The sequence below is a fragment of the Castor canadensis genome, chromosome X (genome assembly GCF_047511655.1).
Source record: "Castor canadensis chromosome X, mCasCan1.hap1v2, whole genome shotgun sequence".
Classification (NCBI taxonomy): Eukaryota; Metazoa; Chordata; class Mammalia; order Rodentia; family Castoridae; genus Castor; species Castor canadensis.
Genome location: NC_133405.1, coordinates 129,263,196 through 129,281,256, shown reverse-complemented (window position 1 = coordinate 129,281,256; position 18,061 = coordinate 129,263,196). Strand labels below are relative to the sequence as shown.

Here is an 18,061-nt window from a genome sequence, read left to right as displayed (position 1 = left end):
TTCACATTCTTCAAAATAATGACTATGGGAAGCCATTATCTAACGATTGATGAGTCCTCTACTCTGTCAAGTAATTGTCTTCTATTTAGGTACTTTTAAAAAGTGTCAGATTACACAAAAACAATTTTGGATACTGGGGAGGACTGTAGTTCAGAGATGGTGACAGAACCAATGTTTGAACCCAAGACCTGTGTTACATTCTTTGCACCAGGCCAAGGAAAAAAAACCAACAGATGAAATTGTTGTCTGGAGTCATTGAGAAATCTGCAATGTCAGGAGACCTCCAAGTGAGAGCTGGGTAAATGGTTTTTCTCTTTTTCAATAAGGAGGAGCATTCTTCACACCATGGGTTGATTAGCTTGCTGTCGATCTTTGGAATGAGTAGATGGAGAAGATGGGGTAGGAGTGCTCCTACAAGGAAGTAATATTGCTTTTCCGTCCCCTGCACTTGCACAGCTCCTGGTTCATGTATTTAGTGAGAGAGAATTGAGCCCCTGATCATAAGTTAGAGTTAAAGTCTCAACGAAATGATAGATTCCTCATGTATTCCTGAAAAAAAAAAACATTATGATTCTTTCTAAGGCATGTTCAATACTCCTTTCTATAGCTTTCGGACTTTTCCTATTTATGACATAAGATCCAGTTTCCCCTCATCTATTCAAGGGTTATAAAGACCCTTTTCCCTGTTAAACACAAGGCAGTTTTCAGATGACATCTTATGTTCTCCTTGAATATAAAATAAAATCTTAAATTTCAAAATTTTCTGAAATTGGGATGAGTTATCTCCAGTCTCTGGTAAAAAAAAACAAAACTCCCTGCTTTTTTTCCTACAAAGCAATGACATAGTGTACGTTTGTTAAATTCTGAGCCTATAGCAGCAGCATGTATAAAAATTATACCATAATTATGTGCTTATATATCTGTCTCTTCCACTAAATTGGGGAATCCCAGAAGGCTGGAGTCATGTGTCATTCATTTATGCCTTGAAATGCATCTAACAGTGCCTGAACCTAGCAAATTGTCAACAAATTGCTTGTCTATATAAAGATGTCCATTCATTCATTCATTTACTCATGCTATTCAATCACCCTGTGTTTTTCTTTCTTTCTTTTTTTTTTTAATTTAGGATAACAGTACAAAAACTCCTAGAAAATTGTCAGATACATACTAGGTACTCAATAAATAATACAACATTTCTTCCTCCTACTTATAGATGCAACTCATCAAATCTAAATAAGTAGATATTACTTAAGGAAGATGAGTGTTCTGGTGCCATGTTCTCATCTGTTTTAGACTCATCTGTGGTCAGCTTCAAGTTTAGCTGTTTATAGATCCCTGTCCTTGGCTGGGGGACAAGAGGAAAAGAATTCCTAGAATCTCCTTCTCTCCATATCTTACACGAACATGATTTGTATACAGACTACAAACTGGGTGAACAGAGCTGTAAATAACTCCTGCCCTCCAGACACAATTTGTTCTGGTCCAGGCTCCTTTTTTATTCATTCTTGGTTAAACATCCTCCCACTCTAATTGTTGTACGCGCCCTTTGTTACATCTGAGTTCATCAAATGACCTTATTATTCATTTTCCACTTTGATCAGGAGAGCTCAGAAATGTTCAGTGCTTACAAAATGGAAGCATGCTAAAATATCATGTTGTCACTAATATAGTCAAATTAGTACATGTGATTTGAAATCTTATCACTGCATTGAAGAACTTCATTTTGGTCCTGTCTATTTTTTAAAGGCCAAACTCATTAATAAAAAGTCTATGAAGGTTTCTTTTTCTTTTTTTTTAAATGGGTTTGCTTATCAGGATGCTGAAGACCTAACTCTTGAATTTGATTAAAGAATTCAGGACCATCATAGATCCTTGTCTGAAGTTTTGAAATCCTCCAAACTCTGACACACTAAAGTTGTTTTGCAACACTTGTTTGGTAACAAAATTCAAGCTGAACTGAGTTTATTTATAGTCTCTCTTTACCCTACTTGGAATGAATGTTTCATGGAAAAAGAAAAACCAGTATTTGATTACTATGTGCTGTCTCAGGCCTCATTGTATGTTCTCTGTGACCCTTATAAAATTTGAAAGTTCTGGGTTTTAAAATTTATTTTAGTCCCAAGAATTACCAAACTTGACCCCTGAGGTGTTAATTTTATATATAAGCACTGTCATTATATTGATTTCAAAGAATACTCAAAATAGTTTTTAACCTACAAAAATATTTATGAATGAAGTAATGTGATGTCTGGGATTTGTTAAAAAATAATATGGGAGAGAAGAAATGGGTGTCAAGAACTTTGAAGAAGCTCAATGTTTACCCTTCTTGCAAGCTCACACATTAGTTTCCTAATTTCACAGATATTGGTGAAAGACACAAGACTCTTGGGTCAGAGTAAAAGGACTTTCTTATCCACAGAATAGCAAGCAGTGTGAGTTTTGTGTTCATATCAGGTCCCTCTTGTTTGCCAAGTCCCATGGGGACAATGTGGGTGGCCCAAGTGAAGATTACTCAGGCACTGCGTTTGCATCACAGCTAGGGATCCCTGAGCCTAGAGAATTTGAATTTTTTATATTGGACATTGAGCAAACCTGCTTGGTCTTGCCTCAGAGGGTGACATTATCTTTATTAGAGAGACACTATCTTTCTAATACGAGACTACTTATTATACATACATCCTTGAAAAAACAGTCCATAACACAGGCAGTCAGCACTTATGCTCACAAGACACACAAAGACACAAGTGATCTGTGAAGAATTGTCTTCCAGGAGTGGTGGTGGTGGGGTGGGGGAAAGAATTGAAAAGATATATAACTGAGTCAATAATGACCAAAATTGGGTGATGGACACTTTGAGTTATAGTCTACTTCAATATATTTTTTATATTTTCCATAAATAATAAATTTTTTTAAATAGCAGATACGGTAAAGTTCTGTGATGACACTTCCATATAAATCACAATCGAAGACACCCAAGGAGGTGATGTGAACTCTTCACTGTCTCACATCTTTAAGTCTGGGGTCTGTTTACTCAATGCTCTTGGAGACTAATTGTATTATTGGCTCAACAGAGTATTGGCAGGTTTGATATGATTGACTCAGATCACCACAGGTTTGACAACTATTGTGTTAGTCAATTTTCATTTCTGTGACAAAATATCAGAGAAAACAACTGACGAAGAAAGGATTTATTTTGGCTCACAGTTTCAGTTCAGGTTCACTTGGCTCCATTATTTCTGGGTCCATGAGTGGGTGAGGCAGAACACCATGGAGGGGAGCCTGTGATAGGGCAAAGTGGCTTACCTCATGGCAGACAAACAGAGAGGACAGGGCAGGGAACAAGACAGAACCTTTGAAGTCATGCCCCCAGTGACTTACTTCCTCCAACCAGGCTCCATCTCCTAATAGCACATGCAGTATGAACTCATCAATGGATTAAGTCTAAGTGTCCTCATGATCCAGTCACCTCTCAAAAGCCCACTAGCTGGGGACCAAGCCTTCAATCCAGGAGCCTGTCGAGGGGACACTTCATATCCAAACTACAACGACCACCAACTTGGAAACTTAGGAATATTGGGGAGTAGAAGAAATGACATTTTGACTTTTAATTTTTTTTAAGGGAACACGGTACTCTTTGATATGTGAAATACTTGAATATATAATCACAATATACATGTGACATACATATGTATACAGGGATGAGATGGAGGCAAGGGAGATTTCATTTTTGTGTAAGGCACTTTTTCATATAAATAGTAATCAGGCTGTCAAAAAAGGAAATCTTACAAATAATGCTAATGTGTTTTCAGCAAATATATGTCTTTAAAATATATATGCTTTAGTAAAACAGAAATATGCTCCTATTCTAAAAGTGGAGGTGTCTAAACTGAAAAGTGAATGTCTTATTCCCCATACACCAAGCCCCACCCCCTCTCCAATTTCCTAGCTGCCTCCACAGAGGTAATTGCTGTTATCAGTTTGCTGTGTATTCTGCCAGGCTAGTTTCTATAAATTTGCATACATTAATATGTAAAAGTACAAATATAGTTTCAAAAAACATAAATGGGGTTATACTGTGCATAGTTTAATATACTCTGCTTTTTTTTCCAGTTAAAAGTTTCTTGGAGATATTTCAATTTTAGTGTATTTGAAACAGTTTCTATTCTAAAATCCATTGCACAGAATCCACTGAATGGCTATATCATATTTGAAATATCCAATTTAAGCTTATCTTTGCTGCTAAGAATTTTTCATAGTTATTATGAACACATATCACGACTGCATTCTGTACTAAATAAGCTTCATGGACCAGCTCCTGTCCACCTGGGTCTATAATCTAAGATAACCTTGATGCAAACATGTATCAAGAATGTATGCTCTGAGTGTGTCAAGAGTTTTGAGACCTTTTAAAAATTATTTTTTCCAAATGTAGACAGGAAGAAAGCTTAGTGAGGAAAAGGATATTTACATATTCTCAGAGTATCTCCTCACCAATTATTTATTAGTCACAAAAAGAATAAGTATACAGTACGGGAACCAGACTTTAACCAAATGATCAAAACTACCATTGCCAGTAAGGCCAAGCAGGCATCCTGTGCCTCCAGCTATGAGACCCTGAGAAAGACATAAAATCATTTATGTGGTATTCTGGCCAAATAGGCATTACTTGAACAAGTTTTGACAAAACATTAGGTAAACCTATATGAAAGGACCTTGTATAAAATAAGTGACCCATATACTTCAAAAATAATAAGGAAACAAAAATATTGATGAAAGACAAAATGGTTTAGGATTGGTCTTGGATTAGTGTAAACTAAATATATATGACAACTAAATGCAATGTGTGATTCCTGACAGAATCTTGTACTAGAAAAAAATTGCTGTAAAGTATACTGTTGAATGAACTGATGAAGTTTCAGGAAGAACTAATTGCTACCAATAATGGAATATGGACTACAGATTAGATACTAATACTGCATCAGTGCTAAATTTGCCAATTTTGACAACTACACATTAGTTATGTAAGAGCATATGCTGGGAACATATAGGATATGTTAGCAAATGTAGGAAATACACAGTAAAGGGCTAACGAGTATGCTGGCTGCGTATGGTTCAGAAAACAGTGTGTGTGTATGTGTGTGTGTGTGTGTCGGCGTGTAACAAGAGAGACTCTGATAAAGCAATGTGATAGATTATTACAAATTAGTGAATGTAGACATGAATAATGGGTACATGGAAATTCCTTTTACTACTTTTTGCAATTTTTGAAATTGAAATTGTTCCAACTGAAAAGTCGAAGACTATGTCTTGGTTTCAAGGGCATTCAGGTCGTACATTCAAGTGGTTGGTATGGAGCCTAGTGCAGCATCTTGTTTCCTTGTTTGTTTTTGTGATGCTGAGGATCAAACCCAGGGCCTTGTACATGCTAAGCGAGCCCTCTTCCACAGAACTACTTCCCCAGCTCACAGTTTCTTTTAAAATAGGTTTTCCAGAGATATTTTATTTATGTCACAATTATGAACAGCCAAAGCACTTGAGTTTCAGAAACATAAATAGCAGAATAGCTGTTCATTTACAGATGCAGGAGAGAACTTGTATTTTAAATAAGCTGTGGTTATAATACAACATTGTTCTTGCATCAGCCTGTCCTAATTCCCTTCTCCTAGGGCATTTCACTAAGCTGTGCCTCTGCAGATAAACTTGCTCTTACCTTTCATTCTTTACTTTTTGTAATGCTGATGGAATTGGTAAAAAAAAAATTGGAGCATGGCTTAAGCTTAGAGATACACAAAAACATAGGGATTGTTTTAAAAGATCAATAATCTCACTTATCTATCTGAATTGCTCCAAGAAGCTAGCATAGAAATTATTTTAGTGGTTTTATTGAGATATAATTCACATGTATACAATTTATCTGTTTAAAGTGTACACTTGAATCATTTTCAATATATTCCCAGAGGTACAATATAACCACAATCTAATTTTAGAACTTTTTCATCACTCCCTAAAGAAACCCTGCACCTGTTAGCAGTAACTCCTTGTTGCTTTCTCCCCCTTGCCCTGGGCATCCACTGATCTACTTTCTGCATCTCTAGATTTGCTTATTCTGGACATTTCATATAGATAGCATCATACAATCTGTGGTCCTTTGTGTCTGGCTTCTTTCATTTAGCAGGAAGTTTTCAAGGTTCATTCATTTGAAGCATGTATCAGCACTTCATTTCTTTTATTGTAGAAGAATATTCTATCATATGAATAGAATTTTGTCCTACACACCAAAATTTTGTTTCTCTACTCATCACATAATGGACATCTGGGTATTCCCACTTTTTAACAACTATGAATAATGTTGCCATGAATACTTTTATGGATGTATATTTTAATTTCTCTTGCACATATATTGCAATATATATGCTATAAGTATATATGAGTGGAATTGCTGGATTGTATGATAACTCTGTATTTAATATCTTGAGGAACTGCCAGACTGTTTCCCACAGTGGCTACATCATGTTACAGTCCCACCAGCAATATACAAAGGTTCCAATTTTCCACTTGTTACTGCCTGTCTTTTTGATTATAACTATTCTAGCGGGTGTAAATGGAATATCATTGTAATTTGGATTTGCATTTCTCTAATGGCTAATGATGTCCCTGTTTTCTTGTGCTTGTCAGCCATTTTTATATATTCTTTGGAGAAGCTTCTATTTCAATCCTTGGCCAATTTTTTTAAATTGGGCTATTTATCTTTTCATAAAAGACTTGTAAGGCTTTATATATTCCAGATATGAATTCCTTATTGGATATATAATTGATAATTGGCAACAGCAATTTATACAGGTTAGCTATCATTAGGCTGCTTTTTTTTTTTCCCACTTGAATTTCTTTTGGATGTATTTCCATTTCAGTATGCATGTAACAGTCTCAATTTAAGAAAATACTGCTTCAAAGTACAGCCATCCCTGGGTATCCTCCAGGTATTGGTTCCAGTATCACCTGCAGATACCAAAATTTACAGATGCTCAAATTTCTTCCATAAGGTTGTGTCACATTTGCATATAACCTATGCATATTCTCTTGTATATTTTAAATCACCTCTAGATCATTTATAATACTTAATATTATTAACACAAATTCTATGTAAATACTTGTTATAATGTATATATATAGTTCAGGGAATAATGATAAGAAAGAAAATCTTTACATATTCAGGGCAGTTGCAATTTTTTTCTGGGTATTTTTGATCTGAGATTAGTTGAATTTATGAATGCAGAACCCATGGACATGGAAGGATGACTATATTTTATAGGATGAAGGTACCTGTCAGAAAGATCCCATGGTCATTTAGTAATTGCCGCTGAATGAAGTTTTCCATTTGTGTATTATTTTCAGACATATTCTGAATCATACTTTTAGCTAATGTAAAGCTAAGCTGCATAACAGAGATCTTAAATACAGTGGTATAAAGACTGTAGAAGTTTATTTCTTTTTCACCTAATAGTTCTGAAGTAGATAGTTGTGTTATTACTGTAGGCTGACTCTTATAACAATTTCCAAATCTGAGAGACTGAAGGCAATAAAATGCTTATTTCTTGTTCACATCATGGTCCAATCAAATGATTAGGTACATGGCCTTCCTCATGGTCATTTTGGGACCCAAGCTTTCTGATTCTACTTGGGTGACATGTACCCATGACATAGGGGAGAACTGATGGATTTTCAGGAAGGACTAATTGCTGCTATGTGACCCATTAATGGTATAATATAGCTAGAAAGAACAACATAGGAGAAAGGGGATGACAAGAGATAAGGCTGGAGAGGCACTGGCAAGCCAGATCATAAAGAACCTTGAATGCTAGGTTAAGGAGTGTTATAGTTTAGATCTAGAAGGTCCTTAAAAGGCCCATGTGTTAAAGGCTTGTCCTCAGCTTGGTGCTATTGGGAAACAGTGGAAATTTTAGGAGGTGGGGCCTAGTCGGAGGGCATGTCCTTGAAGAGACTGAGGAGAGACTGGGGAGTCTTCTCTTTCTCTCTGCTCCATGGCTTGTCATGATGTGAGCAGTTTTGCTCTGCCATGCACAATGCTACAACAGACCCAAAGCAATGGAGGTCAAATAATCAGGAACTGAAACCTTCAAAAGTGTGAGTCACAATAAACCTTTTCATGTTATAGTGGATTATCTCAAACATTTGTCACAGTTATAGCAAGCAGATGCACACAAGGAGGGTAGGCATATCATGAATACAATAGAAGAGTGGGAGTAGGAACACAATCTGAATTTTTAAAAGAGAAACTTTAAAAAATACTCTAATAAATATAGCGAAAATTTTGAGGAGAGGTGAGTACCAGTTATATTAAAATCTATTATATTTCTCTGTGCACAAGTTGATGTCATAAATCAAGTTAGTACTAACAGAAATGGAGAAAATTTGATGGATCTGGAGAGAGTATCTTCAGGACTTGCAGATGATGAAGTAGGAAGAACTGATAAGGATGAGGGTGGGTACCAGGAGGACATCCTGTCAACCGTTCTCTGACATGAGGAACCAAAAAGAGGAAAATTTGGAGGGTGGGCCAAGGTGGGAGATTATAAATTCAGGTTTGGTCTTACTGAGTTTCAGGTTACTCTGAGGTTTTCTAATGAAGCCCTCCAGCTGATCTTTGGAGAAAGAGACATGAATTTAAGAAGAGAGAGAGAGAGATCTATATTAAAAGTAAGGTCCCACCATGCAATAAGAGTCACTAAAATGATACCATGAAGAAAGGCTATCAGGTAGAATGAGAGTAAATTAGGCCCAGGACAGAATCTGGTAGAGCATCAATGTGCATCATTGAAAACAAAGATGGCAAAGAAGGCCTGGAAGAGTGGCTAAAGGAGTCCAAGTGGTGTCAAGAGAAGGTAATGTCAGGGAAACCAAGGAAAGAGATGATTTCCAAAAGGACAGTGTGGTCAACAGTGTCATGTAAGAGAAACTTCAAAGACCACCCCCTGGAATTATCCACAGTGATTTACCAAAGATCAATTTGGTCATCTTTATGGGAGCAGAAGCCAGACTAGTTATACTGACAGGAGAGTGAAGGCTATAGAGGACAACCACAAGTATACGCCACTCTCTCAGAAAGTCAAGCTTCAAAGAGGATGGAAGAAAGCCAGTAGCTTGGTGCAATGGGAGGCTGAGGGATTTTGCTTTATTATGTTAGGAGAAACCTACTCATGCTCACCACTGAGAAAATGAGATTGGGTAAAGACAAAGGTGAGAAAGGACAGAATTATCAGAGATGGGAAAGGAATCAAGAGCATCCATTGGGGCTCAGATGTAGCTCAGTGGTAGAGCACTTGCCAAGCATGCGCGAGGCCCTAGGTTTGATCCCCAGCACCAAAAAAAGAAAAGACAGAAAAAAAAAAAGAGCATCTATTGAATGGGATTAGTCTTGAATACTAGTTCTCATCTCCATAAGTCATTTCCTTTATGAACAACTCTAAATATTAGACCTGTGTTTCTTAGACTGAGGGAAATATGTTTCCTTGTAATTCTCATTTTATTTCTGCTTTCTCAACTCTTACATGGCTGCAATCCTGTTTCCCCTTCAGTTTCTTTTATAAACATTCACAGTTCCTTCAAACATTTTTCATATGATTTGATCTTAAGGTTTCATTTGAGCAATGTTCAGCTTCAAATGTCAAGCCCAGAACTGCCAAAAATTTTCCAGATGTGTCTTGACATGTGCAGCACCAGGCCCATTGTTTATGTTTTCTTTCTTGATCTGGGCACTGTATAATTATTACTGTTCTATAAATTGCATTATGAGCCTTTTAAAAAACCACACTATACAAACATTACTTATTGTGCTTATAAACAATGAAAATGCCAAGTCATTTTTCAGGAACTGCTATTAATCCAACTCTCTCACGTTAAAAGCTTAGTCTTTTAACAGACTTAACTCAAAGACAACTTTAAGACTTGTGTCTTATGTTCTTTTTGCTACTTTTGGCTTATTTTTTTAAGCTGTCATCCTACTGGGTAGAAAACGAACTCTGACATCCAACATATTCTAGTGACTTCATATGCTAGTGACTTCAATACACACGATGTTGTTGTGGAAGGCAGAATTCTAAGATGACTGCTATGATTCCTGCTCCGTGGTATTCACACCTTGGTGTCATCCTCTCCCCTTGAGTAGGGGGTGGGACCTGTGTCTTGCTGTGGAATAATAGAGTATGACAAAGATGAAGGGATTTTGCAAATGTAATGACAATCTCTTTCTAAATATTAATTGGGGGACTTAATTCAACAAAGCCCAGACTTTTGTTTAAATTTTCTTCAGGAGTTTTCTAGTAACAGATCTAGGTGTAAAATAGCTACAGAAAGGAGAGTGTTATGTGTGATTATTTTTCTTCTTAAGTTATATCATCCAACTTTTTCAGACTCTAAGTAAAGGCTACAGTGAGTAAGGAATAGACCAATGAGGTAGGTATCTGAGCCAAAAAGTATAAACACTGCAAGATGTCATTTTTATTCAGGAATCAGGGGAGAATCAAATTATATAGATTACTACTCTAAACTTTCACACTTGACTTTCTAGAATGCACATTTTCAATGTAGACCAGCCTCCTCTTGCTTTCTCCAGTTAAGTCAAAACTACATTTTCCTCCTTCCCCATATATTTTTTGCTCATTGGTGTATTTCTTGAACTGTTTTCATATTACTGCTTCCTTTTCTGAGAAATGGTTATTATTATTTTTTTTTAACTTGGAACCGAGTTGTAAAGATGTATATTTTTACCTGGCAGTTGTGCCACAGGTAGACCGTCAAGTTGAGAAGAGTGAATTGATAGCTTGTATCTGTTCTTAAAATTAATCATTGATTGGTTTTTGTTTCATTTAGTAATTAGCCCTTGACTGTCTCTATTTTGATACCATCTCCATTTTGGGTGACCTGTTTCAGCAACAAGCCTGTTACCCTCCGTGACTAACTGTGTAAGTGCTTTTAATGAAATAAATTGCTTTTCTACATTAAAAAAGCTATTGTCTTTGAGTTAATCAAAAGGAAGATCCACCCATCCTGGGTGGCCTTGACATAAGGTGAGGGTGAGCCTTTTATTATTTTTTTCACTTATTTATTTATTTATTTATCTTGGCAATACTGGGGTTTGAACTTAGGGCCTCACACTTGCTAGGCAAGCAACCTACCACCTGAGCCACTCCACCAGCCCTGGGGGTAGGGTGGGGATGTGAGCCATTTAAAAGAGGATCTGGACCTTCCCTGGAAAAAGAGACTTGAAGTAGGACGTCTCTTCTAATGGCCTTTAAGAAGCAAGCATATGGTAAACATCCAACAGAAGGCTGGGGACCTCCAGTTTGGAACGTCCTCTGACCTACCTCATGGAACTGAATTCTGCCCACAACTTGAATGAGTTTCGAAGAAGTCCTCGAGTCTCAGATGAGACTACTGTTCCTATGTTGATTGCAGAGGGCCCAGCGAAGGACCCACAAAATTTGTGAGATAATAAATATATTATTCTAAGCCACTGTCTGTGGTAATTTGTTATGTACATAGAAAATGAAAGTACTTGTCTTTCTCATTTCCATCCACATTTTGAGAGCGATAGTTGGACTGCACAGGGGCTGAGCACTATTCATTTGAGACTTCCTCTTCTATTCACATACGGCTTCCATCGCATCCCCGATGATCCTTGCCCACCCAGGTTAATGAATTTTCCTGGGAAGAGACAGAAAACATCATTGTGTACCACATAGCAGCTGCGTCTAAGCTAGGAAAAAACTGCCTCTGAAAACAGGACACCCTGAAAACCAGTACTGTCCATGTTATATTATGATTGTGGTGCTGATTAATGGCCCTGATGATTCATTCTGTGACAAAGCATCCGAATCAGGCATTAGTGGTCCGACCATCTCTGTCATTGTGAAAGATCTATTTGCCTCAGAATAAAGAATGTTAACATTCTGGACACGCTTGAGGCTCTTGACTAAGATGCCAACCCTGCCCTCTCATTAGTACTTTGTGGGTGTCAGGACTTTCATTAAGATTCCACTTCCTTTAAATGTGGTCACCTTGGCATGTTTTTTGAATGACTTTAGTGGCTTAGGGAGGATTGGTTTTTTCCAAATAATAGCCTAGAAAGCAGAAAGTAATTGGATTTGGCATACTTGGTAGCATCTCACTGGATTGCTTTTTAGAAGAGTTCTTAAAGAAAGCTTTTATTTAAATCGGAACAAAGAGGGAGATTTGGCTGGAGGCCCTGATGAGCTCCTATGAGATTCTATGACTAATGCTGTATGTCAACACCAGGCTTCCACATAGATGGATGTCTACTCAATGTGAATAGACTCTACAATGCTGAAGGAGGAAAGGAAGACAAATCACCCCACTTCATTCCAGAAAGTTGGTAGGAATAGGGTGAGAATCCAGGAGACTGATGGATAAGTGGGCAAAAAACTTCAGTTTTTTTCCAGGGTGGTTTTGTAACTCAGAGATGTTTTCAGGTAATGACTCTGGATGTGGCATAAACAGGCTTTCTCAGTCTCAGTAGTACTGACTTTTAGGGCCAAATAATTCTTTTTTTTTTAATTGGGGGAGGGGCTGTCCTGTGCACTGTAAAATGTTCAACAGCATCTCTGCTTTCTATCCATTAGATCCAATTGCAACTTTCCAAGTCATGACACCACCAAATTAGAAAATCTCTCCAGGGGAGAAACAACTTCCATTTGAGAGCCTCTGATCTAACAATAAGTAAACAGACATTCAGTTTTTTGCCCAGTGTCTGTATCTTTGTTACTTTGGTTTTCATAACTCAGTTTAACCAAAATGGATTAAGCGCTTGGAATGCCCAGAACCGTGCTTCATACTCTGGAGAGGTTCTGCCCCCACTTCCTTCTCATCTAGAACCAACTAACTATAGGCCGGAGAGATTTTCTCTCTTTTGTCAGATGTTTACTTGAACAGTCAAGACCAACATGTAAATGCTGACCCACAGAGGACAGGGCCCCAAATTCACAAATTAACAATCCTTTTTGGGACCTTTTCTGGTCATGTTATTAAAACCACATGACATTTAATAACTGCAAGATTTTTAAGGAGAGGGGAACCCAGGAAATGGTTAATTCCCATCACATCCAAGGACTTGATGGAAGTGACCAGAAAGCGTTAGGCTCCCCCTTCTTTCTTATGGGGTATGAATGCTGCCGGCAGGGGCAGTGTCTGTGATCAGAGGGCTTCCAAATTCTTTGTGTTCCTCAGGGAAGAATCCATCACAGGGCAGGTGGGTGTAGATGGAGGTCATTAAAAGCTAGGGAAGGGAAATACAGAAGAGAGAATGGTGGGCGCAGGTGGAATCTGCAGGCAAAGAGAGCATGTCTCTATTCTCCAGGTGCTTTTAAAACCTGAGCTAATCTAGCAGCAGGGGAGAACCAAGTGATTTCCATCTAATAATGAATGAGTGGGAAAGGCATGGGCGGTGCCCAGGTCAGGTGAGGGTGGTCCCTGGGCCAGGTGAGGGCAACCTACAAACACATACAATATCAAGTCATCTGTTTTTTTATGAGTCCCAAACTTTCCCTAATTCTAGCCTGCCTCCTAAACACTATTTCAAAGTTAGAGGCCAGCATCATGTAAGAAATAACCAAGTCACAGAATAATTTCCTGTGTTTTGTTTTGTTTTTTTAGGTTCTGGGGCTCAAACTCAGGGCCTCACGCATGATAGGAAAGTGCTGTACTATTGAGTTATTCCAAGTTCTCAATTACTTGCTTTCAGTCTGAGTCAGCTTTCTTCCAAAGAAAACCCTTTTTCTTTTTGGTTGTAAATATATACATGTTCACTAAAGATGATGTGCAAAATTATACAAATGTACAAAAAAGAATGTAAAACTTATTTGTGGTCCGCATTGCCCTCTGTACCAGTCACTCCTCTTCTGCCACACACTTGGGTGGGTGATATCTCTCTAACCCCTTCTAGTTAGGCATTGTCATGTAACTTGTGGTGGTCAATGAAATGTAAGTAGAAGCTCATGTGTCACTGACAGGTGAGAGCATTTAATTGCCAGTGCCTAAACCCCCTTCTCTCTACTCCTGCCTCAGGGATCTTGGAAGGCTCTGCTGCTATAGCTGTGTAACACTGAACCTTCGGATGGAGCATGGCTGGCCAAGTCACTTAGACTCTCCGACAGACCCTGCGTGACAAAGAAGAAACATTCTCTGTTTAAAGCCCCTGAAAGAGTTAAGGTATGTGTTACCATAGCAGGACCTATTCTGTTCTATCTGAAACAATATCCATAATTTCACAACCCAGAAGTAATTGTTAGGTCCCTGATGTCCATAGGGCGGGCAGAAAGTCCCGAGGCTATGCAATCTTTAACCAGGCCCCCTGAAGCATAACCGCTTGTAAAAATTCCCCTGCTTGCAAAACTGCAACAAGTTCCTGTTCTTCAACCTGTGGTACATGTTGACCTGTTCCATCTGGTGATCACTGACAATCAGGGCCCAACAACCGGGTTGTTCTCTGAAACAGATACCCTCCCCCCTTTGATAGATGGTCCCTCCTATAAAGCCCACAACCCAATCTACCTGGGCTGCTGCACTCTGAACCCGAGAGAGTCAGCCTGGCAGTCTGTGCCCCAATAAATCTTTCTTTTCTACACGTGGTCTGGTCTCTGTTTGGCAGTTCCTTACAGTAATCATTATTCAAATTTAAAACTTTCTTCCAAGATTTCTTTTCTTTTCTGTTTTGGCGTTACTAGGGGTTGAACTTAGGGCTTCACATTTGCTAGGTAGGTGCTGTACCTCTTGAGCCTCACTTTGAGCCCTAAAGATTTCTTAAATTTGTGATTTTATGCAGCTTGGATCTAAGTGTTTTATATTGTAACTTTTACTACTAAATATGCTATGGAAAGATGTTTTTTTGCTTTCTGATGCATCACATTTTTTCCCTCTTAACATCATTTTGTGAAATTATTTTTATTCATTTACCTATTTCCTTTTGGCATGTCAGTTTCATGAGGGCAGACAACTTATTTTTCTTGTTCAGTTTTTTTACCCAAGTATCTAAAAGGTGTATGGCACATAACAAGTGCTTAATAAGTACTGGGTGAAAGAATGAATGACTGTTATGTATGGATTTACCATTAGTTAGTTAACATGTCCTATTGCTGGACATTTTGCTGTCTTTAGTTTTTCCCTTTAAAGACTGTCCTTTTTCATCATTGGTTTTGTTTATTTCTGGTTACTTTGTTCACAAATTTCTAGAAATGGATTAATTACTAGATCAAACAAGCAGAATAATTTTAAGTCCTCTGAATCATAGTGCCCAAATACCCTTCGGAAAAGTCATATCAATATTTACACCCAAAAGCATTTGAGTACTCTGCTTAGTATTCATTTAGTTAACCTTTACTGACTGCATATTTTTAAGAAGTCAGGAACATTTAAGTTCTCACTCACTATAATCTTTTCCATTTGTCCTCATTTCTTATTTGAATATGAGTTTTTCTAATGACTGAAGAATTTATATTGTAAACCCAGAAGACAGTGGGCAACTCTGGTTTCCCTTTCTGATTCTTTCTGATTGCATTTCCCCAAACCTACTCTCCTACTGGGACTATCCCTACAATCTCCAAATGAATTCCAACCTTGTTATAGAAGAGATGTGGTCAAGAGCATATTTACTCAAGAGTTCTTCTCAGACACGAAAAACACAAAGCGAATTGTCATTGAACCAATTGGTTTCTGCGAATAATCAGGAAGGGCCTCAGATATCAACAAATCAAATACTTCAATGGAGACAAGGCTGTTTGAATACTGCAATGCAACAGCTAAAATGCCATCAATTTGTCCATGGCTGTTCAGTTAATGACTCATAAGAGAGATCCTTTTAAATTCTTCCAATCACCATATACATTCAAAAAGGTCTTGACCTACAGAAGGAGGAAGCATCAGGTGCTAAATGAGGAAAGTAGCCTGGCTAAGCCAGCAGCTGGAGGTAAGAGGCTGAATCCATTTAGAGAACTCAGTTCCCCACTGTTCATTCCATGCAGTCCAGGCTTCTTGTTAGTAATGAAATTATCTTTGAGTGAAAGACCAAGACTTGGGGGAGAAATTGAGCATGGAAAATCAATACTAAGTGTCAGTGGTTCCTGACCAGAACATTAAGTTCCTTTTATAGCACAGAGAAAATGACTCGGTACTATCTCCCTGGTTGGTGGGCAGCATCACAGACAATATTAGATTTCAGTTTCTTTAAAAACTATGAAAACCATTGAGAACTTATCTGTTTTTCAATGGTAGCAATACTGACTTGAGATTTTTAGCTTTAATTGAATTGCTATTTTAATTGGGTACTAACTTGCTCCTTGAAAATAAAGATGAAAGTAATTACTTGGGCTGCAGCCTTTTGAAAGAATACTAGTCAATAACATCAGAGAATGTTGGCAACGAAGAAGGTCAGAAATGATTCTCTGATCTTTTCTCACGGGGCGTGCTTTGAATTTGATGCTGTTAAATATAAAAGAGAAATCAGTGTAGTATACTTAGGAAAATGTTTTCTTTCAATCTTTTAAGAATATGATCTACATTTTTTTACCTCAAAATTGCTGCAGTTTTATAATTTGTATGTATCTATATATTATTTGCATGTATAGATTGGCATGCATGTATATATTTGTATTTATATTACTCTATAGCAGAGATGATTGGCAAATTATGGCCTGAGGGCCAAATGCAGTCTGCCACCTGTTTTTGTAAATAAAGTTTTATTGAAACATAGCCATGTTCATTTGTTTATGTGGTGTCTGTGGCTGCTTTTGTGCCACAAAGATAGGGTTGAGTAGTTTTGACAGAGACCATATGGCCCTTTACAGAGAGATGTTTACTGTGTTCTAGAGTTAGGTCTTTGTACTTAGCACATGTAATCAGAAGAGAATAAGTATTGTTATAAAAAATCTATTTATGAATCATGTGCTATGCAAGGAAGGTCATTATGACATGGGGGTAAGAATGTCTACAGGCCTGAAAAGAGGAACTTGAAATGACATTACAGGTCTTTAAAGAGATGGAGAGGGAACTGGTGGAGTGGCTTAAGTGGTAGAGCGCCTGCCTAGCAAGCCTAGCAACGGTGAGGCCTTGAGTTCAAGTCTCTGTACTACTAAAAAAAAATAGTGAGAGAGAGATAGAGATAAAAGTGATACTCCAGGTTTTATTAACCTGGAGTTAATGAAAACTTTACAAAGAAATGTCTATGAAAATACATATATTAGGAATTCAGTATAATTCAATGAAAGAAATTAAACAAATATGTGCCAAGACATTGTACCAAGTCATGGAGGTTACAAGATGGCTGACCCCTGGGCCTACCACATGAAGAGCTGAGAAATATTTTTGTTGGGTTTCATTCTCAAGAGCTGTAGCTGGCTAAACCATTGAGTTGGGTTACTACACGAGGCAGGAAAGATTATCATAATTGAATACCTCATTTTTCCTTTCAAGCCTGTTTTTCTTCGTGTACTCTCAGTTTGGGGAGGGACATTACCAGCCAGCTGGCCAACTTGGTTGTCAATTTGTTTGCTTTCTCTCTCATATGCTGGATTTGCTTCCTATTTTGCTTCACCTGGCTTGCTCAGGTACCACCTCAGAAGATCTCAGAAGATTCTGTGACCTTCATCTCTTTTCCTTTCCATACCATACATAAGCAGTGTGAATCTGCTGTGTATAATCCTATAGACCTTGGTGCATACTTCTCATGGATGGATCTTGGCATTGTGTTTAATAGTTTAATTATTTGGAGGGAAGGCCATTTTTACATGATGTAAAACTAGGAAGTGGTAATGTTTTTATGGAGCCTGGATAAATGGATGGGGTAATGAACCCAGTTTTTTCAGCTGCCCCTAGGTCAGTGCATATATGAGTGTATACATGTTTGCTTATTAATTAATTCCACTAATACTTATTAAGCATTCTGTTTGTGCTGAACACTGTTATGTGCTGGGGACATAGCAGTGAAGAATGCAGGCAAAGTCCATGACCTCACAGAACTTGCATTGCAGTGGAGATA

At 37.8% G+C, this 18,061-nt stretch overlaps 1 long non-coding RNA gene across 2 annotated transcripts in view; it reads left to right on the top strand.

Annotated features, from left to right (window-relative positions):
• LOC141419873 (uncharacterized) overlaps positions 1-18,061 on the top strand; it is a 236,557-nt gene that overhangs the window by 165,903 nt on the left and 52,593 nt on the right. For both annotated transcript variants that reach the window (XR_012444593.1, XR_012444592.1), the window contains exon 2: positions 14,098-14,241. This is a non-coding gene — a long non-coding RNA (uncharacterized lncRNA). The remainder of the gene's footprint in view (positions 1-14,097; positions 14,242-18,061) is intronic.